Source organism: Daphnia pulex, chromosome 2, assembly GCF_021134715.1.
Source record: "Daphnia pulex isolate KAP4 chromosome 2, ASM2113471v1".
Classification (NCBI taxonomy): Eukaryota; Metazoa; Arthropoda; class Branchiopoda; order Diplostraca; family Daphniidae; genus Daphnia; species Daphnia pulex.
Genome location: NC_060018.1, coordinates 7,293,804 through 7,310,355, shown reverse-complemented (window position 1 = coordinate 7,310,355; position 16,552 = coordinate 7,293,804). Strand labels below are relative to the sequence as shown.

The following is a 16,552-nucleotide window of genomic DNA, read 5'->3' as shown; positions in this document are numbered from 1 at the left end:
GTATTGTTGGTTTTCCACCATTTATTATCAAGTTAATATCGTTTGAAATCATTCACCATTATGGGCAGAATTCATAGATGTTCATAGACGACAACACGAGTTCTCATGGTGTTTCTTTACGTTAATTCCTACGATGTAGAGAAAGTGCGAACCAAAAGGAAGTACATTCGGATATAGGTCGTGGAACATACACAAATAATGAAATGAGATAGTGAGAAAGAGTATCCCTCATTGTGAGAGTAGAAAGCCTTGATATTTGATACAACTAATTGCAATAGTAAATGTATGTCCAGTTATAGAACTCGAAAGCTGTAAATAGAGTTTGTAGTTAAGATTATTCAAAAAACATGGTTTTCAAGATTGAGACGATGTCCACAGACGGTAATCGCTGTATGTTTATATAACATGGGACGTTTGGCTATCTTCTAGGAAAAAGCTTTGCAATATAACGTCATTCCTCGAATAGGAGATTCAACATAACTCAGCCTTTGTGGCCTAATGGATAAGGCACCGGCCTCCTAAGCCGGGGATTGCGAGTTCGAGTCTCGCCAGAGGTAGCGAGCAACCGAAACTATAATTATCGAAAATCGTCGTTAAATTGGCAATTACTTGTCTTTTGTTTTACTGTTTTCAAGCAAAAATTTTCATTGGTCCAAGTGTTGGGAAATCGCTGAAATGGCATGCTTAAACTTGGAAACCTTTGCCAGTGACAATTACTTGGCAGCGGAACTTATTCTGCTGTTTTACAGGTGAACTCTGACTCTCTCATCCTTCTCTGCCGTCTTCACTGGTTCCTGGAGCAACAACGCGCTGAATTCAAGACGCTGGTCATGATGGTAAGGTGCATTCTCGGCAACGTGTACTTGTTGTCTCTCATCTACTTTTAGAAACTATCTAAACCTGGCCTACGATCACAGACCTCGACTTCGATGGACCTGACTGTTCTTACCACTCGTACGGACCATTGTTGAGAGCATGCCTTATCCAGGGTCACCCCGTTGCTTAGTTTGTCTTGTCTTGTCCAGGGCCATCACATATGCTAAAGACCTAAAGACCTTTCGTTCTTCTCTCACTGTGTACTCCCCTACTGATTTTAAACTTGAATGTTCTCCCAAAAAATGACTAGAAATAACTTCTGGCGTCACTTGATCAAATGTTGTGTAGTTACATTTACCAATAAAATGCCACAAAACGCAGATAGTAGGATTCGAACCTACGCTCCAAGATGAAAACTGATTTCGAGTCAGTCGCCTTAACCACTCGGCCATATCTGCATTCACTATTTAAGCAATATATTTCGGATCTATCAGTACCTTTTTAGAGTGGAAAATATTTAATGAAAGAATTATAGTGGCCCATAAGAGGATCGAACTCATGACCTCCGCGTTATTAGCACGGCGCTCTAACCAACTGAGCTAACAGGCCAATAAATTCTTAATATATTAATAAAAGGTTCATTCATCATCAGTTAGGTATACTCTGTGTGTCTTTAGAGAGAATGATTTAAGGTATCTACCAAGCAAGGCTATATCAGCAGCCAATTTCAATCGTCACTGTGAAGGCAATGCAAGCCAGTGATATTCATTGAGTGTTCGAGATATATTTGTAGTTTTATTGATCTGACATGATTCCCCATGGTTTGTGGTTAACTACTACTCATCATGAACTAATAGTTTCGTCATATGCTATTAATCGTGGCAGGACTCGAACCCGCAATTTTCGGATAACTACTTTCATAGAAGTCCGACGCCTTATCCATTAGGCCACACGACCTACACCTAAAGAAAGTGCTAGGATTTTGCATCTCTCATTTAACCTGCTCTTCAGTAAGGTCAAACGGAAATATTGGTGAACCAATAAATATTATTACTAGATTGTCTGAAAAATCGGGGCAGTTGTGGCCGAGTGGTTAAGGCGATAGACTTGAAATCTGTTCATCTCTGAGGGCGTAGGTTCGAACCCTACCAACTGCGGTGAATTGCCATTTGTTTCACATGCTAGTATTTTCTAGTGGAACAACTCATTTTCAATCGTTTACTAGTATCTCAAATTTACGCATGATTACAAATATTAACTGTGCAGTCATGGGTATCCTAGGTCCCGGGATCTATCTCGGAACCGTGGAGCCATGACCTGTTACTTGGTGTTTCCAGAAACGTGTCTATTTTTCAGAACCAGTGCCGAAATGCATTATGGCGGTCTTTGAGTGTAGTTTACAAACACAAAATGTAGTCAGAGACAAATTATAGGATGAAAGAATGTGTACCCATTTTGTTTACGAAGAATAGAAAAACGTCCGTACTTCCGTCCGTAAAAGATCTATAAGCAATCGTAAAATTTAAAAATGAACTTGAACGGAAAACTATTGCAATACAAAATATTAAGCCCGGTTAGCTCAGACGGTAGAGCGCGGGACTTTTAATCCTGAGGTCAAGGGTTCAAGTCCCTTATCGGGCGGCTAATCTTTTGATTTTAGTTAGTATTGTTGGTTTTCCACCATTTATTATCAAGTTAATATCGTTTGAAATCATTCACCATTATGGGCAGAATTCATAGATGTTCATAGACGACAACACGAGTTCTCATGGTGTTTCTTTACGTTAATTCCTACGATGTAGAGAAAGTGCGAACCAAAAGGAAGTACATTCGGATATAGGTCGTGGAACATACACAAATAATGAAATGAGATAGTGAGAAAGAGTATCCCTCATTGTGAGAGTAGAAAGCCTTGATATTTGATACAACTAATTGCAATAGTAAATGTATGTCCAGTTATAGAACTCGAAAGCTGTAAATAGAGTTTGTAGTTAAGATTATTCAAAAAACATGGTTTTCAAGATTGAGACGATGTCCACAGACGGTAATCGCTGTATGTTTATACAACATGGGACGTTTGGCTATCTTCTAGGAAAAAGCTTTGCAATATAACGTCATTCCTCGAATAGGAGATTCAACATAACTCAGCCTTTGTGGCCTAATGGATAAGGCACCGGCCTCCTAAGCCGGGGATTGCGAGTTCGAGTCTCGCCAGAGGTAGCGAGCAACCGAAACTATAATTATCGAAAATCGTCGTTAAATTGGCAATTACTTGTCTTTTGTTTTACTGTTTTCAAGCAAAAATTTTCATTGGTCCAAGTGTTGAGAAATCGCTGAAATGGCATGCTTAAACTTGGAAACCTTTGCCAGTGACAATTACTTGGCAGCGGAACTTATTCTGCTGTTTTACAGGTGAACTCTGACTCTCTCATCCTTCTCTGCCGTCTTCACTGGTTCCTGGAGCAACAACGCGCTGAATTCAAGACGCTGGTCATGATGGTAAGGTGCATTCTCGGCAACGTGTACTTGTTGTCTCTCATCTACTTTTAGAAACTATCTAAACCTGGCCTACGATCACAGACCTCGACTTCGATGGACCTGACTGTTCTTACCACTCGTACGGACCATTGTTGAGAGCATGCCTTATCCAGGGTCACCCCGTTGCTTAGTTTGTCTTGTCTTGTCCAGGGCCATCACATATGCTAAAGACCTAAAGACCTTTCGTTCTTCTCTCACTGTGTACTCCCCTACTGATTTTAAACTTGGATGTTCTCCCAAAAAATGACTAGAAATAACTTCTGGCGTCACTTGATCAAATGTTGTGTAGTTACATTTACCAATAAAATGCCACAAAACGCAGATAGTAGGATTCGAACCTACGCTCCAAGATGGAAACTGATTTCGAGTCAGTCGCCTTAACCACTCGGCCATATCTGCATTCACTATTTTAGCAAAATATTTCGAATCTATCAGTACCTTTTTAGAGTGGAAAATATTTAATGAAAGAATTATAGTGGACCGTAAGAGGATCGAACTCATGACCTCCGCGTTATTAGCACGGCGCTCTAACCAACTGAGCTAACAGGCCAATAAATTCTTAATATATTAATAAAAGGTTCATTCATCATCAGTTAGGTATACTCTGTGTGTCTTTAGAGAGAATGATTTAAGGTATCTACCAAGCAAGGCTATATCAGCAGCCAATTTCAATCGTCACTGTGAAGGCAATGCAAGCCAGTGATATTCATTGAGTGTTCGAGATATATTTGTAGTTTTATTGATCTGACATGATTCCCCATGGTTTGTGGTTAACTACTACTCATCATGAACTAATAGTTTCGTCATATGCTATTAATCGTGGCGGGACTCGAACCCGCAATTTTCGGATAACTACTTTCATAGAAGTCCGACGCCTTATCCATTAGGCCACACGACCTACACTTAAAGAAAGTGCTTGGATTTTGCATCTCTCATTTAACCTGCTCTTCAGTAAGGTCAAACGGAAATATTGGTGAACCAATAAATATTATTACTAGATTGTCTGAAAAATCGGGGCAGTTGTGGCCGAGTGGTTAAGGCGATAGACTTGAAATCTATTCCTCTCTGAGGGCGTAGGTTCGAACCCTACCAACTGCGGTGAATTGCCATTTGTTTCACATGCTAGTATTTTCTAGTGGAACAACTCATTTTCAATCGTTTACTAGTATCTCAAATTTACGCATGATTACAAATATTAACTGTGCAGTCATGGGTATCCCAGGTCCCGGGATCTATCTCGGAACCGTGGAGCCATGACCTGTTACTTGGCGTTTCCAGAAACGTGTCTATTTTTCAGAACCAGTGCCGAAATGCATTATGGCGGTCTTTGAGTGTAGTTTACAAACACAAAATGTAGTCAGAGACAAATTATAGGATGAAAGAATGTGTACCCATTTTGTTTACGAAGAATAGAAAAACGTCCGTACTTCCGTCCGTAAAAGATCTATAAGCAATCGTAAAATTTAAAAATGAACTCGAACGGAAAACTATTGCAATACCAATTATTAAGCCCGGTTAGCTCAGACGGTAGAGCGCGGGACTTTTAATCCTGAGGTCAAGGGTTCAAGTCCCTTATCGGGCGGCTAGTCTTTTGATTTTAGTTAGTATTGTTGGTTTTCCACCATTTATTATCAAGTTAATATCGTTTGAAATCATTCACCATTATGGGCAGAATTCATAGATGTTCATAGACGACAACACGAGTTCTCATGGTGTTTCTTTACGTTAATTCCTACGATGTAGAGAAAGTGCGAACCAAAAGGAAGTACATTCGGATATAGGTCGTGGAACATACACAAATAATGAAATGAGATAGTGAGAAAGAGTATCCCTCATTGTGAGAGTAGAAAGCCTTGATATTTGATACAACTAATTGCAATAGTAAATGTATGTCCAGTTATAGAACTCGAAAGCTGTAAATAGAGTTTGTAGTTAAGATTATTCAAAAAACATGGTTTTCAAGATTGAGACGATGTCCACAGACGGTAATCGCTGTATGTTTATATAACATGGGACGTTTGGCTATCTTCTAGGAAAAAGCTTTGCAATATAACGTCATTCCTCGAATAGGAGATTCAACATAACTCAGCCTTTGTGGCCTAATGGATAAGGCACCGGCCTCCTAAGCCGGGGATTGCGAGTTCGAGTCTCGCCAGAGGTAGCGAGCAACCGAAACTATAATTATCGAAAATCGTCGTTAAATTGGCAATTACTTGTCTTTTGTTTTACTGTTTTCAAGCAAAAATTTTCATTGGTCCAAGTGTTGGGAAATCGCTGAAATGGCATGCTTAAACTTGGAAACCTTTGCCAGTGACAATTACTTGGCAGCGGAACTTATTCTGCTGTTTTACAGGTGAACTCTGACTCTCTCATCCTTCTCTGCCGTCTTCACTGGTTCCTGGAGCAACAACGCGCTGAATTCAAGACGCTGGTCATGATGGTAAGGTGCATTCTCGGCAACGTGTACTTGTTGTCTCTCATCTACTTTTAGAAACTATCTAAACCTGGCCTACGATCACAGACCTCGACTTCGATGGACCTGACTGTTCTTACCACTCGTACGGACCATTGTTGAGAGCATGCCTTATCCAGGGTCACCCCGTTGCTTAGTTTGTCTTGTCTTGTCCAGGGCCATCACATATGCTAAAGACCTAAAGACCTTTCGTTCTTCTCTCACTGTGTACTCCCCTACTGATTTTAAACTTGAATGTTCTCCCAAAAAATGACTAGAAATAACTTCTGGCGTCACTTGATCAAATGTTGTGTAGTTACATTTACCAATAAAATGCCACAAAACGCAGATAGTAGGATTCGAACCTACGCTCCAAGATGGAAACTGATTTCGAGTCAGTCGCCTTAACCACTCGGCCATATCTGCATTCACTATTTTAGCAAAATATTTCGAATCTATCAGTACCTTTTTAGAGTGGAAAATATTTAATGAAAGAATTATAGTGGCCCGTAAGAGGATCGAACTCATGACCTCCGCGTTATTAGCACGGCGCTCTAACCAACTGAGCTAACAGGCCAATAAATACTTAATATATTAATAAAAGGTTCATTCATCATCAGTTAGGTATACTCTGTGTGTCTTTAGAGAGAATGATTTAAGGTATCTACCAAGCAAGGCTATATCAGCAGCCAATTTCAATCGTCACTGTGAAGGCAATGCAAGCCAGTGATATTCATTGAGTGTTCGAGATATATTTGTAGTTTTATTGATCTGACATGATTCCCCATGGTTTGTGGTTAACTACTACTCATCATGAACTAATAGTTTCGTCATATGCTATTAATCGTGGCGGGACTCGAACCCGCAATTTTCGGATAACTACTTTCATAGAAGTCCGACGCCTTATCCATTAGGCCACACGACCTACACTTAAAGAAAGTGCTTGGATTTTGCATCTCTCATTTAACCTGCTCTTCAGTAAGGTCAAACGGAAATATTGGTGAACCAATAAATATTATTACTAGATTGTCTGAAAAATCGGGGCAGTTGTGGCCGAGTGGTTAAGGCGATAGACTTGAAATCTGTTCATCTCTGAGGGCGTAGGTTCGAACCCTACCAACTGCGGTGAATTGCCATTTGTTTCACATGCTAGTATTTTCTAGTGGAACAACTCATTTTCAATCGTTTACTAGTATCTCAAATTTACGCATGATTACAAATATTAACTGTGCAGTCATGGGTATCCTAGGTCCCGGGATCTATCTCGGAACCGTGGAGCCATGACCTGTTACTTGGCGTTTCCAGAAACGTGTCTATTTTTCAGAACCAGTGCCGAAATGCATTATGGCGGTCTTTGAGTGTAGTTTACAAACACAAAATGTAGTCAGAGACAAATTATAGGATGAAAGAATGTGTACCCATTTTGTTTACGAAGAATAGAAAAACGTCCGTACTTCCGTCCGTAAAAGATCTATAAGCAATCGTAAAATTTAAAAATGAACTTGAACGGAAAACTATTGCAATACAAAATATTAAGCCCGGTTAGCTCAGACGGTAGAGCGCGGGACTTTTAATCCTGAGGTCAAGGGTTCAAGTCCCTTATCGGGCGGCTAATCTTTTGATTTTAGTTAGTATTGTTGGTTTTCCACCATTTATTATCAAGTTAATATCGTTTGAAATCATTCACCATTATGGGCAGAATTCATAGATGTTCATAGACGACAACACGAGTTCTCATGGTGTTTCTTTACGTTAATTCCTACGATGTAGAGAAAGTGCGAACCAAAAGGAAGTACATTCGGATATAGGTCGTGGAACATACACAAATAATGAAATGAGATAGTGAGAAAGAGTATCCCTCATTGTGAGAGTAGAAAGCCTTGATATTTGATACAACTAATTGCAATAGTAAATGTATGTCCAGTTATAGAACTCGAAAGCTGTAAATAGAGTTTGTAGTTAAGATTATTCAAAAAACATGGTTTTCAAGATTGAGACGATGTCCACAGACGGTAATCGCTGTATGTTTATATAACATGGGACGTTTGGCTATCTTCTAGGAAAAAGCTTTGCAATATAACGTCATTCCTCGAATAGGAGATTCAACATAACTCAGCCTTTGTGGCCTAATGGATAAGGCACCGGCCTCCTAAGCCGGGGATTGCGAGTTCGAGTCTCGCCAGAGGTAGCGAGCAACCGAAACTATAATTATCGAAAATCGTCGTTAAATTGGCAATTACTTGTCTTTTGTTTTACTTTTTTCAAGCAAAAATTTTCATTGGTCCAAGTGTTGGGAATTCGCTGAAATGGCATGCTTAAACTTGGAAACCTTTGCCAGGCAGTGACAATTACTTGGCAGCGGAACTTATTCTGCTGTTTTACAGGTGAACTCTGACTCTCTCATCCTTCTCTGCCGTCTTCACTGGTTCCTGGAGCAACAACGCGCTGAATTCAAGACGCTGGTCATGATGGTAAGGTGCATTCTCGGCAACGTGTACTTGTTGTCTCTCATCTACTTTTAGAAACTATCTAAACCTGGCCTACGATCACAGACCTCGACTTCGATGGACCTGACTGTTCTTACCACTCGTACGGACCATTGTTGAGAGCATGCCTTATCCAGGGTCACCCCGTTGCTTAGTTTGTCTTGTCTTGTCCAGGGCCATCACATATGCTAAAGACCTAAAGACCTTTCGTTCTCCTCTCACTGTGTACTCCCCTACTGATTTTAAACTTGGATGTTCTCCCAAAAAATGACTAGAAATAACTTCTGGCGTCACTTGATCAAATGTTGTGTAGTTACATTTACCAATAAAATGCCACACAGATAGTAGGATTCGAACCTACGCTCCAAGATGGAAACTGATTTCGAGTCAGTCGCCTTAACCACTCGGCCATATCTGCATTCACTATTTTAGCAAAATATTTCGAATCTATCAGTACCTTTTTAGAGTGGAAAATATTTAATGAAAGAATTATGGTGGCCCGTAAGAGGATCGAAATCATGACCTCCGCGTTATTAGCACGGCGCTCTAACCAACTGAGCTAACAGGCCAATAAATTCTTAATATATTAATAAAAGGTTCATTCATCATCAGTTAGGTATACTCTGTGTGTCTTTAGAGAGAATGATTTAAGGTATCTACCAAGCAAGGCTATATCAGCAGCCAATTTCAATCGTCACTGTGAAGGCAATGCAAGCCAGTGATATTCATTGAGTGTTCGAGATATATTTGTAGTTTTATTGATCTGACATGATTCCCCATGGTTTGTGGTTAACTACTACTCATCATGAACTAATAGTTTCGTCATATGCTATTAATCGTGGCGGGACTCGAACCCGCAATTTTCGGATAACTACTTTCATAGAATTCCGACGCCTTATCCATTAGGCCACACGACCTACACTTAAAGAAAGTGCTTGGATTTTGCATATCTCATTTAACCTGCTCTTCAGTAAGGTCAAACGGAAATATTGGTGAACCAATAAATATTATTACTAGATTGTCTGAAAAATCGTGGCAGTTGTGGCCGAGTGGTTAAGGCGATAGACTTGAAATCTATTCCTCTCTGAGGGCGTAGGTTCGAACCCTACCAACTGCGGTGAATTGCCATTTGTTTCACATGCTAGTATTTTCTAGTGGAACAACTCATTTTCAATCGTTTACTAGTATCTCAAATTTACGCATGATTACAAATATTAACTGTGCAGTCATGGGTATCCTAGGTCCCGGGATCTATCTCGGAACCGTGGAGCCATGACCTGTTACTTGGCGTTTCCAGAAACGTGTCTATTTTTCAGAACCAGTGCCGAAATGCATTATGGCGGTCTTTGAGTGTAGTTTACAAACACAAAATGTAGTCAGAGACAAATTATAGGATGAAAGAATGTGTACCCATTTTGTTTACGAAGAATAGAAAAACGTCCGTACTTCCGTCCGTAAAAGATCTATAAGCAATCGTAAAATTTAAAAATGAACTTGAACGGAAAACTATTGCAATACAAAATATTAAGCCCGGTTAGCTCAGACGGTAGAGCGCGGGACTTTTAATCCTGAGGTCAAGGGTTCAAGTCCCTTATCGGGCGGCTAATCTTTTGATTTTAGTTAGTATTGTTGGTTTTCCACCATTTATTATCAAGTTAATATCGTTTGAAATCATTCACCATTATGGGCAGAATTCATAGATGTTCATAGACGACAACACGAGTTCTCATGGTGTTTCTTTACGTTAATTCCTACGATGTAGAGAAAGTGCGAACCAAAAGGAAGTACATTCGGATATAGGTCGTGGAACATACACAAATAATGAAATGAGATAGTGAGAAAGAGTATCCCTCATTGTGAGAGTAGAAAGCCTTGATATTTGATACAACTAATTGCAATAGTAAATGTATGTCCAGTTATAGAACTCGAAAGCTGTAAATAGAGTTTGTAGTTAAGATTATTCAAAAAACATGGTTTTCAAGATTGAGACGATGTCCACAGACGGTAATCGCTGTATGTTTATATAACATGGGACGTTTGGCTATCTTCTAGGAAAAAGCTTTGCAATATAACGTCATTCCTCGAATAGGAGATTCAACATAACTCAGCCTTTGTGGCCTAATGGATAAGGCACCGGCCTCCTAAGCCGGGGATTGCGAGTTCGAGTCTCGCCAGAGGTAGCGAGCAACCGAAACTATAATTATCGAAAATCGTCGTTAAATTGGCAATTACTTGTCTTTTGTTTTACTGTTTTCAAGCAAAAATTTTCATTGGTCCAAGTGTTGGGAAATCGCTGAAATGGCATGCTTAAACTTGGAAACCTTTGCCAGGCAGTGACAATTACTTGGCAGCGGAACTTATTCTGCTGTTTTACAGGTGAACTCTGACTCTCTCATCCTTCTCTGCCGTCTTCACTGGTTCCTGGAGCAACAACGCGCTGAATTCAAGACGCTGGTCATGATGGTAAGGTGCATTCTCGGCAACGTGTACTTGTTGTCTCTCATCTACTTTTAGAAACTATCTAAACCTGGCCTACGATCACAGACCTCGACTTCGATGGACCTGACTGTTCTTACCACTCGTACGGACCATTGTTGAGAGCATGCCTTATCCAGGGTCACCCCGTTGCTTAGTTTGTCTTGTCTTGTCCAGGGCCATCACATATGCTAAAGACCTAAAGACCTTTCGTTCTCCTCTCACTGTGTACTCCCCTACTGATTTTAAACTTGGATGTTCTCCCAAAAAATGACTAGAAATAACTTCTGGCGTCACTTGATCAAATGTTGTGTAGTTACATTTACCAATAAAATGCCACAAAACGCAGATAGTAGGATTCGAACCTACGCTCCAAGATGGAAACTGATTTCGAGTCAGTCGCCTTAACCACTCGGCCATATCTGCATTCACTATTTTAGCAAAATATTTCGAATCTATCAGTACCTTTTTAGAGTGGAAAATATTTAATGAAAGAATTATGGTGGCCCGTAAGAGGATCGAACTCATGACCTCCGCGTTATTAGCACGGCGCTCTAACCAACTGAGCTAACAGGCCAATAAATTCTTAATATATTAATAAAAGGTTCATTCATCATCAGTTAGGTATACTCTGTGTGTCTTTAGAGAGAATGATTTAAGGTATCTACCAAGCAAGGCTATATCAGCAGCCAATTTCAATCGTCACTGTGAAGGCAATGCAAGCCAGTGATATTCATTGAGTGTTCGAGATATATTTGTAGTTTTATTGATCTGACATGATTCCCCATGGTTTGTGGTTAACTACTACTCATCATGAACTAATAGTTTCGTCATATGCTATTAATCGTGGCGGGACTCGAACCCGCAATTTTCGGATAACTACTTTCATAGAATTCCGACGCCTTATCCATTAGGCCACACGACCTACACTTAAAGAAAGTGCTTGGATTTTGCATCTCTCATTTAACCTGCTCTTCAGTAAGGTCAAACGGAAATATTGGTGAACCAATAAATATTATTACTAGATTGTCTGAAAAATCGGGGCAGTTGTGGCCGAGTGGTTAAGGCGATAGACTTGAAATCTATTCCTCTCTGAGGGCGTAGGTTCGAACCCTACCAACTGCGGTGAATTGCCATTTGTTTCACATGCTAGTATTTTCTAGTGGAACAACTCATTTTCAATCGTTTACTAGTATCTCAAATTTACGCATGATTACAAATATTAACTGTGCAGTCATGGGTATCCTAGGTCCCGGGATCTATCTCGGAACCGTGGAGCCATGACCTGTTACTTGGCGTTTCCAGAAACGTGTCTATTTTTCAGAACCAGTGCCGAAATGCATTATGGCGGTCTTTGAGTGTAGTTTACAAACACAAAATGTAGTCAGAGACAAATTATAGGATGAAAGAATGTGTACCCATTTTGTTTACGAAGAATAGAAAAACGTCCGTACTTCCGTCCGTAAAAGATCTATAAGCAATCGTAAAATTTAAAAATGAACTCGAACGGAAAACTATTGCAATACCAAATATTAAGCCCGGTTAGCTCAGACGGTAGAGCGCGGGACTTTTAATCCTGAGGTCAAGGGTTCAAGTCCCTTATCGGGCGGCTAATCTTTTGATTTTAGTTAGTATTGTTGGTTTTCCACCATTTATTATCAAGTTAATATCGTTTGAAATCATTCACCATTATGGGCAGAATTCATAGATGTTCATAGACGACAACACGAGTTCTCATGGTGTTTCTTTACGTTAATTCCTACGATGTAGAGAAAGTGCGAACCAAAAGGAAGTACATTCGGATATAGGTCGTGGAACATACACAAATAATGAAATGAGATAGTGAGAAAGAGTATCCCTCATTGTGAGAGTAGAAAGCCTTGATATTTGATACAACTAATTGCAATAGTAAATGTATGTCCAGTTATAGAACTCGAAAGCTGTAAATAGAGTTTGTAGTTAAGATTATTCAAAAAACATGGTTTTCAAGATTGAGACGATGTCCACAGACGGTAATCGCTGTATGTTTATATAACATGGGACGTTTGGCTATCTTCTAGGAAAAAGCTTTGCAATATAACGTCATTCCTCGAATAGGAGATTCAACATAACTCAGCCTTTGTGGCCTAATGGATAAGGCACCGGCCTCCTAAGCCGGGGATTGCGAGTTCGAGTCTCGCCAGAGGTAGCGAGCAACCGAAACTATAATTATCGAAAATCGTCGTTAAATTGGCAATTACTTGTCTTTTGTTTTACTGTTTTCAAGCAAAAATTTTCATTGGTCCAAGTGTTGGGAAATCGCTGAAATGGCATGCTTAAACTTGGAAACCTTTGCCAGGCAGTGACAATTACTTGGCAGCGGAACTTATTCTGCTGTTTTACAGGTGAACTCTGACTCTCTCATCCTTCTCTGCCGTCTTCACTGGTTCCTGGAGCAACAACGCGCTGAATTCAAGACGCTGGTCATGATGGTAAGGTGCATTCTCGGCAACGTGTACTTGTTGTCTCTCATCTACTTTTAGAAACTATCTAAACCTGGCCTACGATCACAGACCTCGACTTCGATGGACCTGACTGTTCTTACCACTCGTACGGACCATTGTTGAGAGCATGCCTTATCCAGGGTCACCCCGTTGCTTAGTTTGTCTTGTCTTGTCCAGGGCCATCACATATGCTAAAGACCTAAAGACCTTTCGTTCTCCTCTCACTGTGTACTCCCCTACTGATTTTAAACTTGGATGTTCTCCCAAAAAATGACTAGAAATAACTTCTGGCGTCACTTGATCAAATGTTGTGTAGTTACATTTACCAATAAAATGCCACAAAACGCAGATAGTAGGATTCGAACCTACGCTCCAAGATGGAAACTGATTTCGAGTCAGAAAGTACTCATCATGAACTAATAGTTTCGTCATATGCTATTAATCGTGGCGGGACTCGAACCCGCAATTTTCGGATAACTACTTTCATAGAAGTCCGACGCCTTATCCATTAGGCCACACGACCTACACTTAAAGAAAGTGCTAGGATTTTGCATCTCTCATTTAACCTGCTCTTCAGTAAGGTCAAACGGAAATATTGGTGAACCAATAAATATTATTACTAGATTGTCTGAAAAATCGGGGCAGTTGTGGCCGAGTGGTTAAGGCGATAGACTTGAAATCTATTCCTCTCTGAGGGCGTAGGTTCGAACCCTACCAACTGCGGTGAATTGCCATTTGTTTCACATGCTAGTATTTTCTAGTGGAACAACTCATTTTCAATCGTTTACTAGCATCTCAAATTTACGCATGATTACAAATATTAACTGTGCAGTCATGGGTATCCTAGGTCCCGGGATCTATCTCGGAACCGTGGAGCCATGACCTGTTACTTGGCGTTTCCAGAAACGTGTCTATTTTTCAGAACCAGTGCCGAAATGTATTATGGCGGTCTTTGAGTGTAGTTTACAAACACAAAATGTAGTCAGAGACAAATTATAGGATGAAAGAATGTGTACCCATTTTGTTTACGAAGAATAGAAAAACGTCCGTACTTCCGTCCGTAAAAGATCTATAAGCAATCGTAAAATTTAAAAATGAACTCGAACGGAAAACTATTGCAATACCAATTATTAAGCCCGGTTAGCTCAGACGGTAGAGCGCGGGACTTTTAATCCTGAGGTCAAGGGTTCAAGTCCCTTATCGGGCGGCTAGTCTTCTGATTTTAGTTAGTATTGTTGGTTTTCCACCATTTATTATCAAGTTAATATCGTTTGAAATCATTCACCATTATGGGCAGAATTCATAGATGTTCATAGACGACAACACGAGTTCTCATGGTGTTTCTTTACGTTAATTCCTACGATGTAGAGAAAGTGCGAACCAAAAGGAAGTACATTCGGATATAGGTCGTGGAACATACACAAATAATGAAATGAGATAGTGAGAAAGAGTATCCCTCATTGTGAGAGTAGAAAGCCTTGATATTTGATACAACTAATTGCAATAGTAAATGTATGTCCAGTTATAGAACTCGAAAGCTGTAAATAGAGTTTGTAGTTAAGATTATTCAAAAAACATGGTTTTCAAGATTGAGACGATGTCCACAGACGGTAATCGCTGTATGTTTATATAACATGGGACGTTTGGCTATCTTCTAGGAAAAAGCTTTGCAATATAACGTCATTCCTCGAATAGGAGATTCAACATAACTCAGCCTTTGTGGCCTAATGGATAAGGCACCGGCCTCCTAAGCCGGGGATTGCGAGTTCGAGTCTCGCCAGAGGTAGCGAGCAACCGAAACTATAATTATCGAAAATCGTCGTTAAATTGGCAATTACTTGTCTTTTGTTTTACTGTTTTCAAGCAAAAATTTTCATTGGTCCAAGTGTTGGGAAATCGCTGAAATGGCATGCTTAAACTTGGAAACCTTTGCCAGTGACAATTACTTGGCAGCGGAACTTATTCTGCTGTTTTACAGGTGAACTCTGACTCTCTCATCCTTCTCTGCCGTCTTCACTGGTTCCTGGAGCAACAACGCGCTGAATTCAAGACGCTGGTCATGATGGTAAGGTGCATTCTCGGCAACGTGTACTTGTTGTCTCTCATCTACTTTTAGAAACTATCTAAACCTGGCCTACGATCACAGACCTCGACTTCGATGGACCTGACTGTTCTTACCACTCGTACGGACCATTGTTGAGAGCATGCCTTATCCAGGGTCACCCCGTTGCTTAGTTTGTCTTGTCTTGTCCAGGGCCATCACATATGCTAAAGACCTAAAGACCTTTCGTTCTTCTCTCACTGTGTACTCCCCTACTGATTTTAAACTTGGATGTTCTCCCAAAAAATGACTAGAAATAACTTCTGGCGTCACTTGATCAAATGTTGTGTAGTTACATTTACCAATAAAATGCCACAAAACGCAGATAGTAGGATTCGAACCTACGCTCCAAGATGGAAACTGATTTCGAGTCAGTCGCCTTAACCACTCGGCCATATCTGCATTCACTATTTTAGCAAAATATTTCGAATCTATCAGTACCTTTTTAGAGTGGAAAATATTTAATGAAAGAATTATGGTGGCCCGTAAGAGGATCGAACTCATGACCTCCGCGTTATTAGCACGGCGCTCTAACCAACTGAGCTAACAGGCCAATAAATTCTTAATATATTAATAAAAGGTTCATTCATCATCAGTTAGGTATACTCTGTGTGTCTTTAGAGAGAATGATTTAAGGTATCTACCAAGCAAGGCTATATCAGCAGCCAATTTCAATCGTCACTGTGAAGGCAATGCAAGCCAGTGATATTCATTGAGTGTTCGAGATATATTTGTAGTTTTATTGATCTGACATGATTCCCCATGGTTTGTGGTTAACTACTACTCATCATGAACTAATAGTTTCGTCATATGCTATTAATCGTGGCGGGACTCGAACCCGCAATTTTCGGATAACTACTTTCATAGAAGTCCGACGCCTTATCCATTAGGCCACACGACCTACACTTAAAGAAAGTGCTTGGATTTTGCATCTCTCATTTAACCTGCTCTTCAGTAAGGTCAAACGGAAATATTGGTGAACCAATAAATATTATTACTAGATTGTCTGAAAAATCGGGGCAGTTGTGGCCGAGTGGTTAAGGCGATAGACTTGAAATCTATTCCTCTCTGAGGGCGTAGGTTCGAACCCTACCAACTGCGGTGAATTGCCATTTGTTTCACATGCTAGTATTTTCTAGTGGAACAACTCATTTTCAATCGTTTACTAGTATCTTAAATTTACGCATGATTACAAATATTA

General features: G+C 40.1%; 34 non-coding genes across 34 annotated transcripts; 20 read left to right on the top strand and 14 right to left on the bottom strand.

Annotated features, from left to right (window-relative positions):
• Positions 1–484: 484 nt before the first annotated feature.
• Positions 485–557, top strand: Trnar-ccu. Its single transcript has one exon. It is a non-coding gene; the product is annotated as a tRNA-Arg (tRNA).
• A 635-nt stretch (positions 558–1,192) lies between these two features.
• Positions 1,193–1,274, bottom strand: Trnas-cga. The gene has a single exon. It is a non-coding gene; the product is annotated as a tRNA-Ser (tRNA).
• A 77-nt stretch (positions 1,275–1,351) lies between these two features.
• On the bottom strand, positions 1,352–1,425 carry Trnai-aau. Its single transcript has one exon. It is a non-coding gene; the product is annotated as a tRNA-Ile (tRNA).
• A 466-nt stretch (positions 1,426–1,891) lies between these two features.
• Trnas-uga lies at positions 1,892–1,973 on the top strand. Its single transcript has one exon. It is a non-coding gene; the product is annotated as a tRNA-Ser (tRNA).
• A 411-nt stretch (positions 1,974–2,384) lies between these two features.
• On the top strand, positions 2,385–2,457 carry Trnak-uuu. Its single transcript has one exon. It is a non-coding gene; the product is annotated as a tRNA-Lys (tRNA).
• Positions 2,458–2,963: 506 nt separating this feature from the next.
• Trnar-ccu lies at positions 2,964–3,036 on the top strand. Its single transcript has one exon. It is a non-coding gene; the product is annotated as a tRNA-Arg (tRNA).
• A 635-nt stretch (positions 3,037–3,671) lies between these two features.
• On the bottom strand, positions 3,672–3,753 carry Trnas-cga. Its single transcript has one exon. It is a non-coding gene; the product is annotated as a tRNA-Ser (tRNA).
• Positions 3,754–4,168: 415 nt separating this feature from the next.
• On the bottom strand, positions 4,169–4,252 carry Trnar-ucu. The gene is given in 2 exon segments: positions 4,169–4,204; positions 4,216–4,252. It is a non-coding gene; the product is annotated as a tRNA-Arg (tRNA).
• Positions 4,253–4,370: 118 nt separating this feature from the next.
• On the top strand, positions 4,371–4,452 carry Trnas-uga. Its single transcript has one exon. It is a non-coding gene; the product is annotated as a tRNA-Ser (tRNA).
• A 411-nt stretch (positions 4,453–4,863) lies between these two features.
• Trnak-uuu lies at positions 4,864–4,936 on the top strand. The gene has a single exon. It is a non-coding gene; the product is annotated as a tRNA-Lys (tRNA).
• Positions 4,937–5,442: 506 nt separating this feature from the next.
• Trnar-ccu lies at positions 5,443–5,515 on the top strand. Its single transcript has one exon. It is a non-coding gene; the product is annotated as a tRNA-Arg (tRNA).
• A 635-nt stretch (positions 5,516–6,150) lies between these two features.
• Positions 6,151–6,232, bottom strand: Trnas-cga. The gene has a single exon. It is a non-coding gene; the product is annotated as a tRNA-Ser (tRNA).
• Positions 6,233–6,309: 77 nt separating this feature from the next.
• Positions 6,310–6,383, bottom strand: Trnai-aau. Its single transcript has one exon. It is a non-coding gene; the product is annotated as a tRNA-Ile (tRNA).
• A 264-nt stretch (positions 6,384–6,647) lies between these two features.
• Trnar-ucu lies at positions 6,648–6,731 on the bottom strand. Its single transcript is given in 2 exon segments — positions 6,648–6,683; positions 6,695–6,731. It is a non-coding gene; the product is annotated as a tRNA-Arg (tRNA).
• Positions 6,732–6,849: 118 nt separating this feature from the next.
• Positions 6,850–6,931, top strand: Trnas-uga. Its single transcript has one exon. It is a non-coding gene; the product is annotated as a tRNA-Ser (tRNA).
• A 411-nt stretch (positions 6,932–7,342) lies between these two features.
• Positions 7,343–7,415, top strand: Trnak-uuu. The gene has a single exon. It is a non-coding gene; the product is annotated as a tRNA-Lys (tRNA).
• Positions 7,416–7,921: 506 nt separating this feature from the next.
• Positions 7,922–7,994, top strand: Trnar-ccu. The gene has a single exon. It is a non-coding gene; the product is annotated as a tRNA-Arg (tRNA).
• A 634-nt stretch (positions 7,995–8,628) lies between these two features.
• Trnas-cga lies at positions 8,629–8,710 on the bottom strand. The gene has a single exon. It is a non-coding gene; the product is annotated as a tRNA-Ser (tRNA).
• A 617-nt stretch (positions 8,711–9,327) lies between these two features.
• Trnas-uga lies at positions 9,328–9,409 on the top strand. The gene has a single exon. It is a non-coding gene; the product is annotated as a tRNA-Ser (tRNA).
• A 411-nt stretch (positions 9,410–9,820) lies between these two features.
• Trnak-uuu lies at positions 9,821–9,893 on the top strand. The gene has a single exon. It is a non-coding gene; the product is annotated as a tRNA-Lys (tRNA).
• A 506-nt stretch (positions 9,894–10,399) lies between these two features.
• Trnar-ccu lies at positions 10,400–10,472 on the top strand. Its single transcript has one exon. It is a non-coding gene; the product is annotated as a tRNA-Arg (tRNA).
• Positions 10,473–11,111: 639 nt separating this feature from the next.
• Trnas-cga lies at positions 11,112–11,193 on the bottom strand. The gene has a single exon. It is a non-coding gene; the product is annotated as a tRNA-Ser (tRNA).
• A 77-nt stretch (positions 11,194–11,270) lies between these two features.
• On the bottom strand, positions 11,271–11,344 carry Trnai-aau. The gene has a single exon. It is a non-coding gene; the product is annotated as a tRNA-Ile (tRNA).
• A 466-nt stretch (positions 11,345–11,810) lies between these two features.
• Positions 11,811–11,892, top strand: Trnas-uga. The gene has a single exon. It is a non-coding gene; the product is annotated as a tRNA-Ser (tRNA).
• A 411-nt stretch (positions 11,893–12,303) lies between these two features.
• Positions 12,304–12,376, top strand: Trnak-uuu. The gene has a single exon. It is a non-coding gene; the product is annotated as a tRNA-Lys (tRNA).
• A 506-nt stretch (positions 12,377–12,882) lies between these two features.
• Positions 12,883–12,955, top strand: Trnar-ccu. Its single transcript has one exon. It is a non-coding gene; the product is annotated as a tRNA-Arg (tRNA).
• A 734-nt stretch (positions 12,956–13,689) lies between these two features.
• On the bottom strand, positions 13,690–13,773 carry Trnar-ucu. Its single transcript is given in 2 exon segments — positions 13,690–13,725; positions 13,737–13,773. It is a non-coding gene; the product is annotated as a tRNA-Arg (tRNA).
• A 118-nt stretch (positions 13,774–13,891) lies between these two features.
• Trnas-uga lies at positions 13,892–13,973 on the top strand. The gene has a single exon. It is a non-coding gene; the product is annotated as a tRNA-Ser (tRNA).
• A 411-nt stretch (positions 13,974–14,384) lies between these two features.
• Trnak-uuu lies at positions 14,385–14,457 on the top strand. The gene has a single exon. It is a non-coding gene; the product is annotated as a tRNA-Lys (tRNA).
• A 506-nt stretch (positions 14,458–14,963) lies between these two features.
• On the top strand, positions 14,964–15,036 carry Trnar-ccu. The gene has a single exon. It is a non-coding gene; the product is annotated as a tRNA-Arg (tRNA).
• Positions 15,037–15,671: 635 nt separating this feature from the next.
• On the bottom strand, positions 15,672–15,753 carry Trnas-cga. The gene has a single exon. It is a non-coding gene; the product is annotated as a tRNA-Ser (tRNA).
• A 77-nt stretch (positions 15,754–15,830) lies between these two features.
• On the bottom strand, positions 15,831–15,904 carry Trnai-aau. The gene has a single exon. It is a non-coding gene; the product is annotated as a tRNA-Ile (tRNA).
• A 264-nt stretch (positions 15,905–16,168) lies between these two features.
• Trnar-ucu lies at positions 16,169–16,252 on the bottom strand. Its single transcript is given in 2 exon segments — positions 16,169–16,204; positions 16,216–16,252. It is a non-coding gene; the product is annotated as a tRNA-Arg (tRNA).
• A 118-nt stretch (positions 16,253–16,370) lies between these two features.
• Positions 16,371–16,452, top strand: Trnas-uga. Its single transcript has one exon. It is a non-coding gene; the product is annotated as a tRNA-Ser (tRNA).
• The last annotated feature ends 100 nt before the right edge of the window (positions 16,453–16,552 follow it).